General features: G+C 42.6%; 1 pseudogene; it reads right to left on the reverse strand.

The window, feature by feature from the left end:
- Nucleotides 1-1,864: 1,864 nt before the first annotated feature.
- The window catches only part of LOC139158573 (zinc finger protein 91-like), a 47,279-nt pseudogene continuing 33,626 nt past the window's right edge, over nucleotides 1,865-15,517 (reverse strand).

Here is a 15,517-nt window from a genome sequence, read left to right on the forward strand (position 1 = left end):
CTTCATAGTCTGGAGGACAGAAGGAAAAGGGGGGACATGATCGAAACATTTAAATATATTAAAGGGTTAAATAAGGTCCAGGAGGGAAGTGTTTTTAATAGAAAAGTGAACACAAGAACAAGGGGACACAATCTGAAGTTAGTTGGGGGAAAGATCAAGAGCAACATGAGAAAATATTATTTTACTGAAAGAGTAGTAGATCCTTGGAACAAACTTCCAGCAGACGTGGTAGATAAATCCACAGTAACTGAATTTAAACATGCCTGGGATAAACATATATCCATCCTAAGATAAAATACAGAAAATAGTATAAGGGCAGACTCGATGGGCCATGAGGTCTTTTTCTGCCGTCAGACTTCTATGTTTCTATGTTTCTAAGAATGCTCTTCCACAGCGGCCGCTGTCCTGGCTGGATTTGGAAGCTGAAGAGCCAGAGTTTGGGGCAAAGAAAGAAAGACTTCTGATGCTTTCCTTCCATGTAGCCCAAAACAAAAGAAGCAGAAGTCTTTTTTTTCCTTTCCCCCAACTCCTGCTCTTTGACTACTGCAGGAGAGGATTCCCTCTTTACTTGGCGGCTTCCACCTGTCCAAATTCTTTCCCTTGCTGTTCTGGTTTCTGGGAGAAGTTTAGTAATTACAAATAACTCTCATTAAATGCATCATTTCATGAATAAAGCAATTCCGTTTATTTCTCTGCTCTCTCGTACTTTCAACACATTCCAGACATCAATTCCCTTATCTCTCTTCTACCGCATTCCTCACATTCCTTTTCCTGCTTCAATTAGACAAGATTTATTTCCTAACTACATAGATATTAAAAAACAGCAGCACTGACTAAAATACAATACAAAATACTTTGGCTTACTTTAGCATGGCGAAAACCCCCCTCCATATTTCTTTTCAGCAACGTTGAAACTCCACCCTTCTTCTCCACTAGCCCCCTGACGTGTCAATTACCTCATTACAATATTTAACCCATTCCTCTCCTTAATATCTTCTTCCAGACTTTTGCTCTCTACGTTTCTGAATCCTTCTGAATTTAGGGTTAACCCAGCGAGCGCCTGATTCTCCCTCGCTAGATCCTGAACTCATAGCCCCATCCTGTGGCTGGCCTCCCACCTGTTCTACTACCTGTAACCCTGGCCCCCCCACTACTTCATAAACACTATCTGAATCTGAGTCCTCAATATCTTCATCATCCTCCAACTGATCAGGAGTATGTACAACACTTGCTAGGCGCAGAAAAGAGAGAGAAATCAAGAGGCGGCTATGCGCGTCTACCCCGCAGGACTGACTGGGCTGCTCTCAGTTGCCTATGGTAGTGTTTTAAAATGCACCCCTGCGTGCACAGAAGGGAGGGATCGATGTTTGCCTCCTTTTCCTCATGGGCAGAAGCACCTTTTAAGTTGCCGTAGGCAGAGCCCAGAGGAGCCGAGCTAGTCCACATCTTGCAACTAGTTATGCATGGATGTATGGATGTATGTATGTATTTATTTCTTTATTTATTTAGTCCAATACATAATACACATTGAAGAGAAAGTTATGTAATAATATAAGTAAAGAAAAGAATAGAAGAAAAGATATAAAAGTATAGGTGAACATATTAGAAAGGAAGAAAAGATAAATGAGATAAGGAGGGACAATTGGACGGAAGGCACACTGGTACACTTATGCACACCCCTTACTGACCTGTAAGGAACCTGGAGAGGTCAACCGTGGATAGTCTAAGGGAAAAATGTTGGGGGTTAGTGACGAGACGCGATCCCCACTGGACGGGGGTCTCGACAACCCTGTCGTGGTTCACTTCACGAGGCCCGATCCTGAAACCATTACTAGTGCTTACCAATGAAACACGGAGTCAATGGTCTGTGTAAAGTGACAAAGCTTTATTGTTACAGGTAAGGCTTCTTTTATGCTCCTCATATGCAAATGAGGGGTTTCAACTGGTAACATTCTATTGGCTATATGCAAGTTTAATTTTTCTCAATATACGTTTCTTATAGGCTACAAATACAAAGTTTTCGAATATATAAGTTTCTATAGGCTATTTCTATATGCAAAAATAAGGCTTCTGAATACACAAGTTTTTATAGGCTATTTCTTTTAAGCTTCTAATTGGTTACAAAAACTCTCATCTAAAGCTTTTAATAGGTTACTAACTTTTACTTAAAGCTCCTATCGGAGGCTGAGTTGCTAGCCAATCATACTGTTTGTGTCTATCTCTTGCCATGAGCGTGCTAAGGAATTTTTATAGCTCTTTGTCTGTGCAAAGTTCATGGCTAACTGATGAGTCACTGTTTCCAAGCAAATTTCCACTAGGCTGTCCAGATAACTGTTTCTGCATTATCCTAAGCATAGCTAATTTACTTTGTGTGGCTTTTATTTGGCTTACATAATCCCTACAGGTTAGGGGTTGACACTACTGAGTCCGGTAATGAGTTCCACGCTTCAACAACTCAGTTGCTGAAGTCATATTTTTTACAGTCAAGTTTGGAGCGGTTAATATTAAGTTTGAATCTGTTGCGTGCTCTTGTGTTGTTGCGATAGAAGCTGAAGTAGTCATTGACAGGTGGAACGTTGCAGCATATGATCTTGTGGGCAATACTTAGATAGTGTTTTAGATGACGTAGTTCTAAGCTTTCAAGACCAAGGATTAATAGTCTGCTTTCGTCGGGTATTCTGTTTCGAGTGGAGGAGTGAGGGGCCCTTCTGGTGAAGTATCTTTGGACATTTTCAAGGGTGTTGATGTCCGAGATGTGGTATGGGTTCCAGACAGATGAACTGTAACTTAAATTGTTTTATAGAGTAGAATAGAATTTTATTGGCCAAGTGTGATTGGACACACAAGGAATTTGTCTTGGTGCAGATGCTCTCAACGTACATAAAAGAAAAAGATACATTTGTTAAGAATCATGTGGTACAACACTTAATGATTGTCACAGGGGTCAAATAAGCAATGGAGAAACAATCAATATTAATAAAAATCTTAGGATACAAGCAACAAGTTACAGTCATACAGTCCTAAGTGGGAGGAAAAGGATGATAGGAATCATGAGAAAAACTAGTAGAATAGAAGTGCAGATTTAGTAGAAAGTCTGACAGTGTTGAGGAAATTATTCGTTTAGTAGAGTGATGGCATTCGGGGGAAAACTGTTCTTGCGTCTAGTTGTCTTCGTGTGCAGTGCTCTGTAGCGACATTGTGAGGGTAGGAGTTGAAACAGTTTATGTCCAGGATGCGAAGGGTCAGTCAATATTTTCCCTGCCCTCTTTTTGACTCGTGCAGTCTAAAGGTCCTCAATGGAAGGCAGGTTGCCAGCCATTGTTTTTTCTGCAGTTCTGATTCTCCTCTGAAGTCTGTGTCAGTCCTGTTGGGTTGCAGCACCAAACCAGACATTTATAGAGGTGCAGATGACAGACTCAATGATTCCTCTGTAGAATGTAGGCATAAGGTATCTTCTTTAACATCACTCGTACTTTTAATATTTAGCTGTAACTTCTACAAGTCTTTCCAGATTGATGCCTTTCAATCTGTATGCCTGGAATTACATTTTGAAGTATCAAAAATTAAACTTTTCTTGGTGTGAGAAACAAAAATATAGTGCATCGCTCTATTGGATATAATATGTCCTAGGTGGAGTGTGACAGGTCCTAAGTAAGAATAGTGAAAGAAAGTCTCCAGCTAGGATGATTTCATAGCGGAAAAGAACTATTTGCAAACAGTTGCAATTTCTGCAATATGATTTTACAAAGTAAATAATTTCATGAGCATATTTGGAACTAGGAGGATAAAACCATGAGAAAGAACGAACTGAAAGTAACGGATGGATGGAGGTTTCAGTAGCACACAGGTGTTGTTACAAACTGATGGTCAGCAAAAAAAGAACAAGGATATGGTTTATGAAATGCTGTAAGAAAGTGTCCATCTGTGTATGGCCGTTACAAAAGAGGTATACAGTATTCCCTCTATTTTCGTGGGGGATGCGTTCCGAGACTGCCCGCGAAAGTCGAATTTCCGCGAAGTAGAGATGCGGAAGTAAATACACTATTTTTGCCTATGAACAGTATCCCAAGCCTTCCCTTAACACTTTAAACCCCTAAAGTGCAATTTCCCATTTCCTTAGCAACCATTTAGATTATTACTCACCATGTTTATTTATTAAAGTTTATTAAAAAAAATATTTATTAAAGGCAGCCGAAAGTTTGGCGATGACATATGACGTCATCGGGCGGGAAAAACCATGGTATAGGGAAAAAACCAGTGAAGTATTTTTTAATTAATATTTTTGAAAAACCGTGGTAGAGACTTTTCGGGAAGTTCGAACCCGCGAAAATCGAGGGATCACTGTAAACGATAGAGCTCAAGATCAGCTCATGGCCACTGGCCTATAGCTGTCCTTGCTGGATCTATGTCACTGGACCTCATTGCAATGGGTTATTGATTTAAATGATATTATGGTTGTTTATGTTCCAATTTATTAGTGAAATATACCTCTGAATCTTCAGGCAAAAACTATTATTTTGGGTCTTTTGTTTCTTTGATTGGGTTTTTCCACATTGGGGTTTTATTATGATCCAGTTGAAAATAGGATAAGCAAGAAGGAAAAAAAACTATGGACATCAAAACCCGTCTCATAATTCAGTAAATGTAATTAGGAAATGCATGTACAGTGATCCCTCAATTTTCGCGGGTTCAAACTTCGCAAATAGCCTATACCACGGTTTTTCAAAAAGTATTAATTAAAAAATACTTCACGGTTTTTTTCCTATACCACAGTTTTTCCCATCTGGTGACATCATCCATCATCGCCAAACTAATAATTTTTGCAAATAAATAACAAAAAAAATAATTATTGTTAATAAATAATTATGTTTATAAATATCAGGATCACTAAGTGCCTTATTCAATGGTGAGTACCAGTAATAATGGTGAGTAAATGATTGTTAAGGGAATGGAAATGGTAATTTAGGGGTTTAAAGTGTTAAGGGATGGCTTGTGATACTGTCCATAGCCAAAAATGGTGTATTTACTTCCGCATCTGTACTTCGCGGAAATTCGACTTTTGCTGGCGGTCTCAGAACGCATCCCCCCGCAAAAAGCGAGAGAACACTGTAGTTCAAATACTAAAACTTAACATTTTAAAAAGTTCTCACCCAAATGTATCTGTATATGGAAATGCAACCGTTGTTCTTCTTGAAGCTTTTTCCAGATTTCACAGGTTTATATGGTTTCTACATTGTGTGGGTCTTTTTATGATAGTTAAGATAACCGCTCATGATAAAACCTTTTCCACACACCATACATTTATAAGGCTTCTCCCCCGTGTGGATCCTTGCATGCAGCTTAAGATAGGACTTTGTAGCAAAGCTCTTTCCACACTCCATGCATTTATAAGGTTTCTCCCCCGAGTGTAATTTTTGATGGGTGGTAAGGTTACTTTTGACAGTAAAGCATTTTCCACACTCCATGCATTTATGCGGCTTCTCCCCTGTATGGATCTTTTTATGGTCAATGAGATCACCGCTCTCTCGGAAGCCCTTTCCACACTCCGTGCATTTATAGGGTCTCTCTCCTGTGTGGATCCGTTTATGTTTAGTAAGAGAAGAAGTGCCAGAGAAGCTCTTTCCACACTCTGTGCACTTATAGGGCTTCTCCCCTGTATGGATCCGAGAATGGGAAGTAAGGGAGGAACTGTAACTGAAAGTCTTTCCACACTCCATGCATTTATAGGGCTTCTCTCCTGTGTGGATGTGGAAATGGGAAGTAAGAGACGAACTGTAACTGAAAGTCTTTCCACACTCCATGCATTTATAGGGCTTCTCTCCTGTGTGGATTCGTTTATGAAGAGTAAGTAAAGAACTTTGGGAGAAGCTCTTTCCACACTCCGTGCACTTATATGGCTTCTCTCCTATATGGATCCAATAATGGGAAGTAAGAGAATTACGAAGAGTGAACGTCTTTCCACACTCCGTGCATTTATAGGGCTTCTCTCCTGTGTGGGTCCTTTTATGAAGAAAAAGAGAAGAACTTTGATTGAAGCTCTTCCCACACTCTGTGCATTCATAAGGATTCTCCCCTGTGTGGGTCCTTTCGTGGTTGTTAAGATGTATCTTTTTGGAAAAACTCTTTCCACACTCCGTGCATTTATAGGGCTTCTCCCCTGTGTGGGTCCTTTTATGAAGATTAAGAGAAGAACTGTGGGAGAACCTCCTTCCACACTCTGCGCACTTATATGGCTTCTCTCCGGTATGGATCCGGTAATGGGAAGTAAGAGAGTTACGAAAAGTGAAGCTCTTTCCACACTCCGTGCATTGATAGGGTTTCTCCCCTGTATGGATTCGGAAATGGTAAGTAAGATAATTACTGCAATTGAAGCTCTTTCCACACTCCGTGCATTGATAGGGTTTCTCTCCTGTATGGATCCAGTAATGGGAAGTAAGAGAACTACTGCAATTGAAGCTCTTTCCACACTCCGTGCATTTATAAGGCTTCTCCCCTGTGTGGGTCCTTTCATGAAGAGTAAGAGAAAAACTTTGAGAGAAGCTCTTTCCACACTCTGTGCATTGATAGGGTTTCTCCCCTGTATGGATTCGAGAATGGTAATTAAGAGAATGACTGTAATTGAAGCTCTTCCCACACTCCGTGCATTTATAGGGCATCTCCCCTGCATGGTTCATTTTATGAAGAGTAAAATAATTCCTTTTAGAGAAGCTCTTTCCACACTCTGTGCATTTATATGGCTTCTCCCCTGTATGGATCCAGTAATGGGAAGTAAGAGAATTACTGCAACTGAAGCTCTTTCCACACTCTGTGCATTTATAGGGCTTCTCTCCTGTGTGGGTCCTTTTATGAAGAGTAAGAGAGGAACTTCGAGAGAAGCTCTTTCCACACTCTGTGCATTGATAGGGTTTCTCCCCTGTATGAATTCGAGAATGGTAATTAAAAGAAGAACTAAAGTGGAAGCTCTTTCCACACTCCGTGCATTTATAGGGCTTCTCTCCTGTGTGGGTCCTTTTATGAAGAGTAAGAGAGGAACTTTGAGAGAAGCTCTTTCCACACTCTGTGCATTGATAGGGTTTCTCCCCTGTATGAATTCGAGAATGGTAATTAAAAGAAGAACTAAAGTGGAAGCTCTTTCCACACTCCGTGCATTTATAAGGCTTCTCCCCTGTGTGGATCCTTTTATGAAGATTAAGAGAAAAACTGTGGGGGAACCTCCTTCCACACTCCGTGCACTTATACAGCTTCTCTCCTGTGTGCACCCTCTTATGACGTGTAAGTTGACCGTTTTCAGGAAAAGCTTTACCGCACTGTATACATTTATATCTTTTCTTTGCTCGGTGGATCCTTTTATGGTAAATAGGTTGAATGTTCTTAATCAAGGTCCTTCCACCCTCCGTGGATTCATATGTCTTCTCTCCTGTGCGGGACCCATTTTGATGAGGAAGAGGCAGCTTCCATTTATAGTTTTTTCCATTGTTTCTACATATATAATCTCCTTTGATTTGGATTTGATCGTGTTTGTCTACATCTAATTTGTTTATTAATACTTTCATACATTTTCCAATGTATTTCTTTTCTGTTTTTCCTTTTTGGGCCACTGATGCGTGAACAGAAGATGAACTTTCCTGATTGCAATCATTTGAGTGGTTTCTCTCATGGCTTTCCACTTCCATTAGAATTGTAGGGTTCTTCATACTGCACCTGCGATTGATCCTTTCAAATAGTTCTCGGGAGTCTTCATCTTCCTCTCCATTATCACCTTCACAAGAAAAGTAAAATGAAAATAACTTTAAAACAGCTAAGCATAGGAAGATTGAATATAATGAAAAACAAACTGCTTCATACTTCAAGAATTTGATTGGGACTTTCTCGATTAACATTTCGGAAGATACATTTACTGTTTCCCTGAAAATAAGACACTGTCTTATATTAACTTTTGCTTCAAAAGTTGTGCTACGTCTTATTTTCGGGGGGTGCCTTAAATTTCTCAAATAAGACAAATTCACAGGCAGAAAAGCTGACACCCCCAAATAAAGTACAGTGGAACCTCAAGATACGAACCTAATTGGTTCCAGGGGGAGGTTCGTAACACGAAAGGTTCGTAAGACGAAACATTGTTTCCCATAGGAAACAATGTAAAGTCAATTAATCCGTGCAACCCAAAAAAAAAAAACCCGCAAAAAAACCGCTGCCGCCCGGCTGTGACCTTTTAAAACGGCCGCGCGGCTTCCCAGCCATCTCCCGAAGCCAAATGCCAAACCCAAACTTCCGGGTTCGCCGTTCGGAGGCTCCTGGGAAATAGGAAGGAGTGGGGCCAATTGAAATTCTCCCATCTGCAGCGTCATCGGTCTCCAGGCAGACTCTCTCTCAATTTCGGCCGAGGGAGAGTCTGCCCGGAGACCGATGACGCTGCAGATGGGAGAATTTCATAGAAACATAGAAGTCTGACGGCAGAAAAAGACCTCATGGTCCATCTAGTCTGCCCTTATACTATTTTCTGTATTTTATCTTAGGATGGATATATGTTTATCCCAGGCATGTTTAAATTCAGTTACTGTGGATTTATCTACCACATCTGCTGGAAGTTTGTTCCAAGGATCTACTACTCTTTCAGTAAAATAATATTTTCTCATGTTGCTTTTGATCTTTCCCCCAACTAACTTCAGATTGTGTCCCCTTGTTCTTGTGTTCACTTTCCTATTAAAAACACTTCCCTCCTGGACCTTATTTAACCCTTTAATATATTTAAATGTTTCAATCATGTCCCCCCTTTTCCTTCTGTCCTCCAGACTATACAGATTGAGTTCATTAAGTCTTTCCTGATACGTTTTATGCTTAAGACCTTCCACCATTCTTGTAGCCCGTCTTTGGACCCGTTCAATTTTGTCAATATCTTTTTGTAGGTGAGGTCTCCAGAACTGAACACAGTATTCCAAATGTGGTCTCACCAGCATTCTATATAGTGGGATCATAATCTCCCTCTTCCTGCTTGTTATACCTCTAGCTATGCAGCCAAGCATCCTACTTGCTTTCCCTACCGCCTGACTGCACTGTTCACCCATTTTGAGACTGTCAGAAATCACTACCCCTAAATCCTTTTCTTTTGAAGTATTTGCCAACACAGAACTGCCAATACAATACTCAGATTGAGGATTCCTTTTCCCCAAGTGCATTATTTTACATTTGGAAACATTAAACTGCAGTTTCCATTGCTTAGACCATTTATCTAGTAAAGCTAAATCATTTACCATATTACAGACGCCTCCAGGAATATCAACCCTATTGCACACTTTAGAGTCATCGGCAAATAGGCAAACCTTCCCTACCAAACCTTTCCCTATGTCACTCACAAATATATTAAAAAGAATAGGACCCAGAACAGACCCTTGTGGCACACCGCTTGTAACCTGACTCTGCTCAGAATACTCGCCATTAACAATAACTCTCTGATGTCTACGCTTCAGCCAGCTGCAAATCCATTGAACTATCCAGGGATTAAGTCCAATCTTCACTAATTTATCTATCAGCTCTTTATGTGGAACCGTATCAAAGGCTTTGCTGAAGTCCAGGTAGGCAATATCCACGGCACCACCTTCATCCAACACCTTTGTGACATAGTCAAAGAAATCAATGAGATTAGTCTGACATGATTTGCCTTCAGTAAAGCCATGCTGATTTGGGTCCAATAAGTTATTGTTTTTTAGGTGCTGATTTATCCTCTTTTTGAGTAGAGTCTCCATCATTTTAACTACAACTGATGTCAAGCTAACTGGCCTGTAGTTACCAGCTTCTCTACTGCCCTTCTTGTGAATAGGCACAACACTGGCCATTCTCCAATCCTCAGGAACTTCTCCTGTTAACAACGATTGGTTAAACAAATCAGTTCAATTGGCCCCACTCCTTCCTGATTCCCAGGAGCCTCCGAACGACGAACCCGGAAGTTTGGGTTTGGTGTTTGGCTTCGGGAGATGGCTGGGAAGCCGCGCGGCTGTTTTAAAAGGTCACAGCCGGGCTGGGGGGGTTGCTGGGAAGCCCCCCCAGCCCGGCTGTCACCTTTTAAAACAGCCGGTAGCCCTCCTTCTGGCCTCCCTTGCCTGGCCCCGCCCTGCCTCACCCCTCCCCTCCTGAGGTCCTTCCCGCCCCCCTCCAAGGAAGATCCTGTGAATCCCTTTGGATCAGGCAGTGGGATTCCCCGCCGGTTCCTTCTCTGCGCCAAGGGAAGGGATCATGGAAAGGCTGCTGAGCCCAGAATGGGGCTTCCTAGAAGTTAGGAATTAGCAACCTCCAGGAAGGAGTGGGGCCAATTGAAATTCTCCCATCTGCAGCGTCATCGGTCTCCGGGCAGACTCTCTCGGGCGAAATTGAGGGAGAGTCTGCCCGGAGACCGATGACGCTGCAGATGGGAGAATTTCAATTGGCCTCACTCCTTCCTATTTCCCAGGAGCCTCCGAACGCGTTCGTAACTTGAAAAAAGTTCGTAGGAAGAGGCAATCTTTTCCTGAACCCCGGGTTCGTATCACGAGTTGTTCGTAAGACGAGGGATTCGTATCTTGAGGTACCACTGTATACCGTACGGTACACTGATTACGGTACGGTACCTGTCAGTATGGCACCTACACACACAAACGACGGCACTTATATGGTACAGCAGTATACTCCCGCTATTGCAGCTTCCGGCCACTAGAGGAACTATAGTCTACGCACTGTAGTGGAGACTGTAATGGCGGTGAGACAGCAGCAGACTGTGTCTGCTGTACTGGAAGACACAAAGCGATGGAAGGGGCCAGCAGGGGACGCATTATTATTATGGTACCGCTATGAACAGCTTTGAATGGTACCGTATGTTTTTCCACCGTACCGTATGTAAACTTGACTACGCCTTATTTTCGGGGGGTGCCTTATATTAGCAAATTCTGCAAAACCTCTGACATACCTTACTTTCGGGCTACGTCTTATTTTTGGGGAAATGGTATGTTTGTATGGCAAGAGAAAAACCATGGATTAAAAATCAAATTCTCCAAATTTCTAAGGAAATGGGAAGATTTGGCTTCCCAATTTGAAATTGGACCTTTTTTTAAAAAAATATTTTTTTAAATTAAATTTTATTACAACAACAAAAAAATACTTAAAAGAAACGTACCGAACACCAATAAAACCCCACCACCATTTAGGGGGTTAAATTATTTGCAATAAGTTTCAATTTCTTCCTTAGCTCCGGTTTACATTTCTTTACATACCTCATGGTCCATCTAGTCTGCCCTTATACTATTTTCTGTATTTTATCTTAGGATGGATATATGTTTATCCCAGGCATGTTTAAATTCAGTTCCTGTGGATTTACCAACCACGCCTGCTGGAAATTTGTTCCAAGGATCTACTACTGTTTCAGTAAAATAATATTTTCTCATGTTGCTTTTGATCTTTCCCCCAACTAACTTCAGATTGTGTCCACTTGTTCTTGTGTTCACTTTCCTATTAAAAACACTTCCCTCCTGGACCTTATTTAACCCTTTGACATATTTAAATGTTTCGATCATGTATAACTTTCTTTTTTCCTGGGCTGTATCTTTTTTCTTTTCAAAATTTGTAATTTTTATTCGGACAAAAATTCTATCATATTCTCACCCAGGGAGACCACGTTCCTATGATTTTCCACCATGACTTCCAGATACAATGTTTTTTGGTCAGGATCCAGCTGAGACCATTCCTCTTCAGAGAAAGACACAGCCACCTCCTTAAAGGACACAAGACCTTTCTGAATGAGAAGGAAACCAAATAAAAATCAGCAGTGAAAGAAAACAATCACACTTTTTTTTTCTGGGTTTGCCTGTCTATCTGCCCACCTCTCTATCTATCCCCGTGCAACAAGACTTTCAGCACCTGGAGAGAATCAACTGGTATGGGCCATGGAATTCCCACCTATCACTCCCTCCAATCCACCCAGTGTTTGTAGTCGAATCCGAACCTCATATATAAACTGAATAAACAAAATCTCACTGCCAACCCACACTCAGTAAAAGACCTTGGAATACTAATATCAAATGACCTAAGTGCCAAAGCCCACTGCAACAATATCGCCAAAAAGGCTTCTAGAGTTGTTAACCTGATCCTACGCAGCTTCTGCTCCGGCAATCTCACACTACTCACCAGAGCCTACAAAACGTTTGCCAGACCCATCCTTGAATATAGTTCATCTGTCTGGAACTCCTACCACATCTCGGACATAAACACTCTTGAAAATGTCCAAAGATACTTCACCAGAAGAGCGCTTCACTCAAAACAGAATACCCTACGAAAGTAGACTTAACAATCCTGGGTCTAGAAAGCTTAGAACTACGATGCCTAAGACATGATCTAAGTACAGTGATCCCCTGTTTATTGCGTCCCCAACCATTGCGAACAGGGTACTTCGCGATTTTTCAACCCGGAAGTCAAAATACCATCTACGCATGCGTGCCCGTTTTTTCTATGGGCACGCATGCGTAGATGGCAACCGGCTTCCCTGGGTCTTCCCCCTCTTGCTGGCGTCAGCGAGGAGTTTCCCCACCACCCACGCAAACTCCTCGCTGCCGCCCGCCCTTCGCCCGCCCGCGCGGTTCATTCTCGCCGCTTTCGAGCTGAGTCCGGAAGAGAATTCGCTCCCGGACTCAGCTCGAAAGCGCCGATAGCCAGCGTGGACAAGCCGTTCGCTAGCGCTGGCTATCAGCGCTTTCGAGCTGAGTCCGGAAGAGAATTCGCTCCCGGACTCAGCTCGAAAGCGCCGATAGCCAGCGTGGACAAGCCATTCGCTAGCGCTGGCTATCGGCGCTTTTGAGCTGAGTCCGGAAGAGAATTCGCTCCCGGACTCAGCTCGAAAGCGCCGATAGCCAGCGTGGACAAGCCGTTCGCTATCGCTGGCTATCGGCGCTTTTGAGCTGAGTCCTGGAGCGAATTCGCTCCCGGACTCAGCTCGAAAGCGCCGAGAGCCAGCGCGGAGGAGCCGAAGATTGGGGGCGGCGCGGCTATTTTAAAATGTCGCCGCCGGCATGGGGGGCTTGCCAGCACCCCCCGGACCCCCAACCCGGGTTTGGGGGGCTGCTAGGAAACCCCCCATGCCGGCGGCAAACAGCCGCCCCGCCCCCAATCTTCGGTTCCTCGCTAGCGCTGTGGGAGTAAAACCACCATCTGCACATGCGCAGATGGTGTTTTTACTTCCGCAGCGCTACTTCGCGAAAACCCGCTCGTTGCGGGGGGTCCTGGAACGGAACCCTCGCAACGAGCGGGGGATCACTGTATAGTGGTACCTCATGATACGAACCCCTCGTGATACGAACCCCTCGTGATACGAACCCCTCGTGATACGAACACAGGGTTCGGAAATTTTTTGCCTCTTCTTACGAACTTTTTTCGGCTTACGAACCCACCGCAGATCGCAAAATGGCGCTCCACTGGCCGCCGCCGCCTGGCTGTCACCTTTTAAAAGTGCCGGGGGGCTTCTCGGCGTTCTCCTGAACCCAAACCTGAACTTTTCGGGTTCAGGAGGCCACCAAGAAGTGCCAACGCCCGGCTATCACCTTCTGAAACAGCCGGGGGGGCTTCTCGGCGTTTTCCCGAACACCGAACCCGGAAGTTCGGGTTCAGGTTCGGGTTCCGGAGGCCGCCGAGAAGCGCCCGGCTGTTTCAGAAGGTTATAGCCGGGCGTCGGCGCTTCTCGGCAGCCTCCCAAACCCAAACCCAAAAAGTTCGGGTTCGGGAGAACGCCGAGAAGCCCCCTGGCTGTTTTAAAAGGTGACAGCCAGGCGGCGGCAGCCCGCAGAGCGCCATTTTGCGGGGGGTTTTCTTTTTGCCCGAATTAATCGCTTTTACATTGTTTCCTATGGGAAACAATGTTTTGTCTTACGAACATTTCGCCTTACGAACCTACTTCCGGAACCAATTAGGTTTGTAAGACGAGGTATTACTGTATTGCCCACAAGATCATATGCTGCAACGTTCTACCTGTCAATGACTACTTCAGCTTCAATCACAACATCACAAGAGCATGCAAGAGATTCAAACTTAATATTAACTGCTCCAAACTTGACTGTAAAAAATATGACTTCAGCAATCGAATTGTCGAAGCGTGGAACTCATTACCTGACTCAGTAGTAACAACCCCTAACCCCCAACATTTTTCCCTTAGACTATCCACGATTGACCTCTCCAGGTTCCTAAGAGGTCAGTAAGGGGCGTGCATAAGTGCACTAGTGTGTTTTCCATCCCGTGTCCAATTGTCTCTCCTTATCTCATTTATCCTTTCTTCCTTTCATATATCTTCCCCTCTATTATATCTTTTCTTCTATCCTTTTCTTTATATATATATTACTGCATGTCTATTCTCTTCAATGTGTATTGGACAAAATAAAGAAATAAAATAAATAGAAAACAAGGCGTTTTAGAAACTCTAAGATGCCAATGTGATTATTTCACATTATTTAGCCTTGCACAATTCCATGTCAAAGAATTACTAATAGGATCACTATTCACGAAACGCTCACATTCTGTACATTTTACTTTTTTAAATTATCCCTACTTTTTTAAAAATTATCCCTACCCTTTATTATCCCTACCTTTGGAGCCTCAACCAGAACTTCAGCACCACCAAAAACTGGAGTCCAATTCGTTCTGTTCTTCCCTGCGAGAGAGACAAACATTTTAAATGGATAATTAATAAAATTGCAGGAGGCATTCTACAGAAGAGAAGACACAAAGAAGGAAAGACAAATGGAATCTCTCTTGGGAATGGATGGACTTTTGATTACCATCTGAGATGTCTTGACTTGTGGATTCATGATAGACCCTTGTGGAACGCAGCTCCCGAGGAGGATTTGATGGATTCCTCTTTCTCATAGGATCTCTGGTCTGCAGAGACAAAGACTTGATATAGGAGGCAGGAGAAAAGAAACACACATCACACAAAGTGCACTAGAGTGCCTTCCGTCCCCTATCCTATTGCTCTCCTATATCTCCTATACCTTTCTTCTATTCCTATATCTCTTCTTCTATTCTTTCATTGATATGTTCTATTACTATACCTTCTTTTCTATTCTTTCTTAGATATATTTTACTATGAGTATCTCCTCTATAACCTTCATCATGTATTTTACTATGTGTATATAGATATACAGTGTTCCCTCGATTTTCGCGGGTTCGAACTTCGCGAAAAGTCTATACCACGGTTTTTCAAAAATATTAATTAAAAAATACTTTGCGGGTTTTTTCCCTATACCACGGTTTTTCCCGCCCGATGACGTCATATGTCATCGCCAAACTTTCATCTGCCTTTAATAAATATTTTTTTAAATAAACTTTAATAAATAAACATGGTAAGTAATAATCTAAATGGTTGCTAAGGGAATGGAAAATTGCAATTTAGGGGTTTGTGATACCGTTCATACCCAAAAATAGTGTATTTACTTCCGCATCTCTACTTCGCGGAAATTTGACTTTCGCGGGTGGCCTTGGAACGCATCCCCCGCGAAAAACGAGGGAACACTGT

Source organism: Erythrolamprus reginae, chromosome 2 (assembly GCF_031021105.1).
Source record: "Erythrolamprus reginae isolate rEryReg1 chromosome 2, rEryReg1.hap1, whole genome shotgun sequence".
Classification (NCBI taxonomy): Eukaryota; Metazoa; Chordata; class Lepidosauria; order Squamata; family Dipsadidae; genus Erythrolamprus; species Erythrolamprus reginae.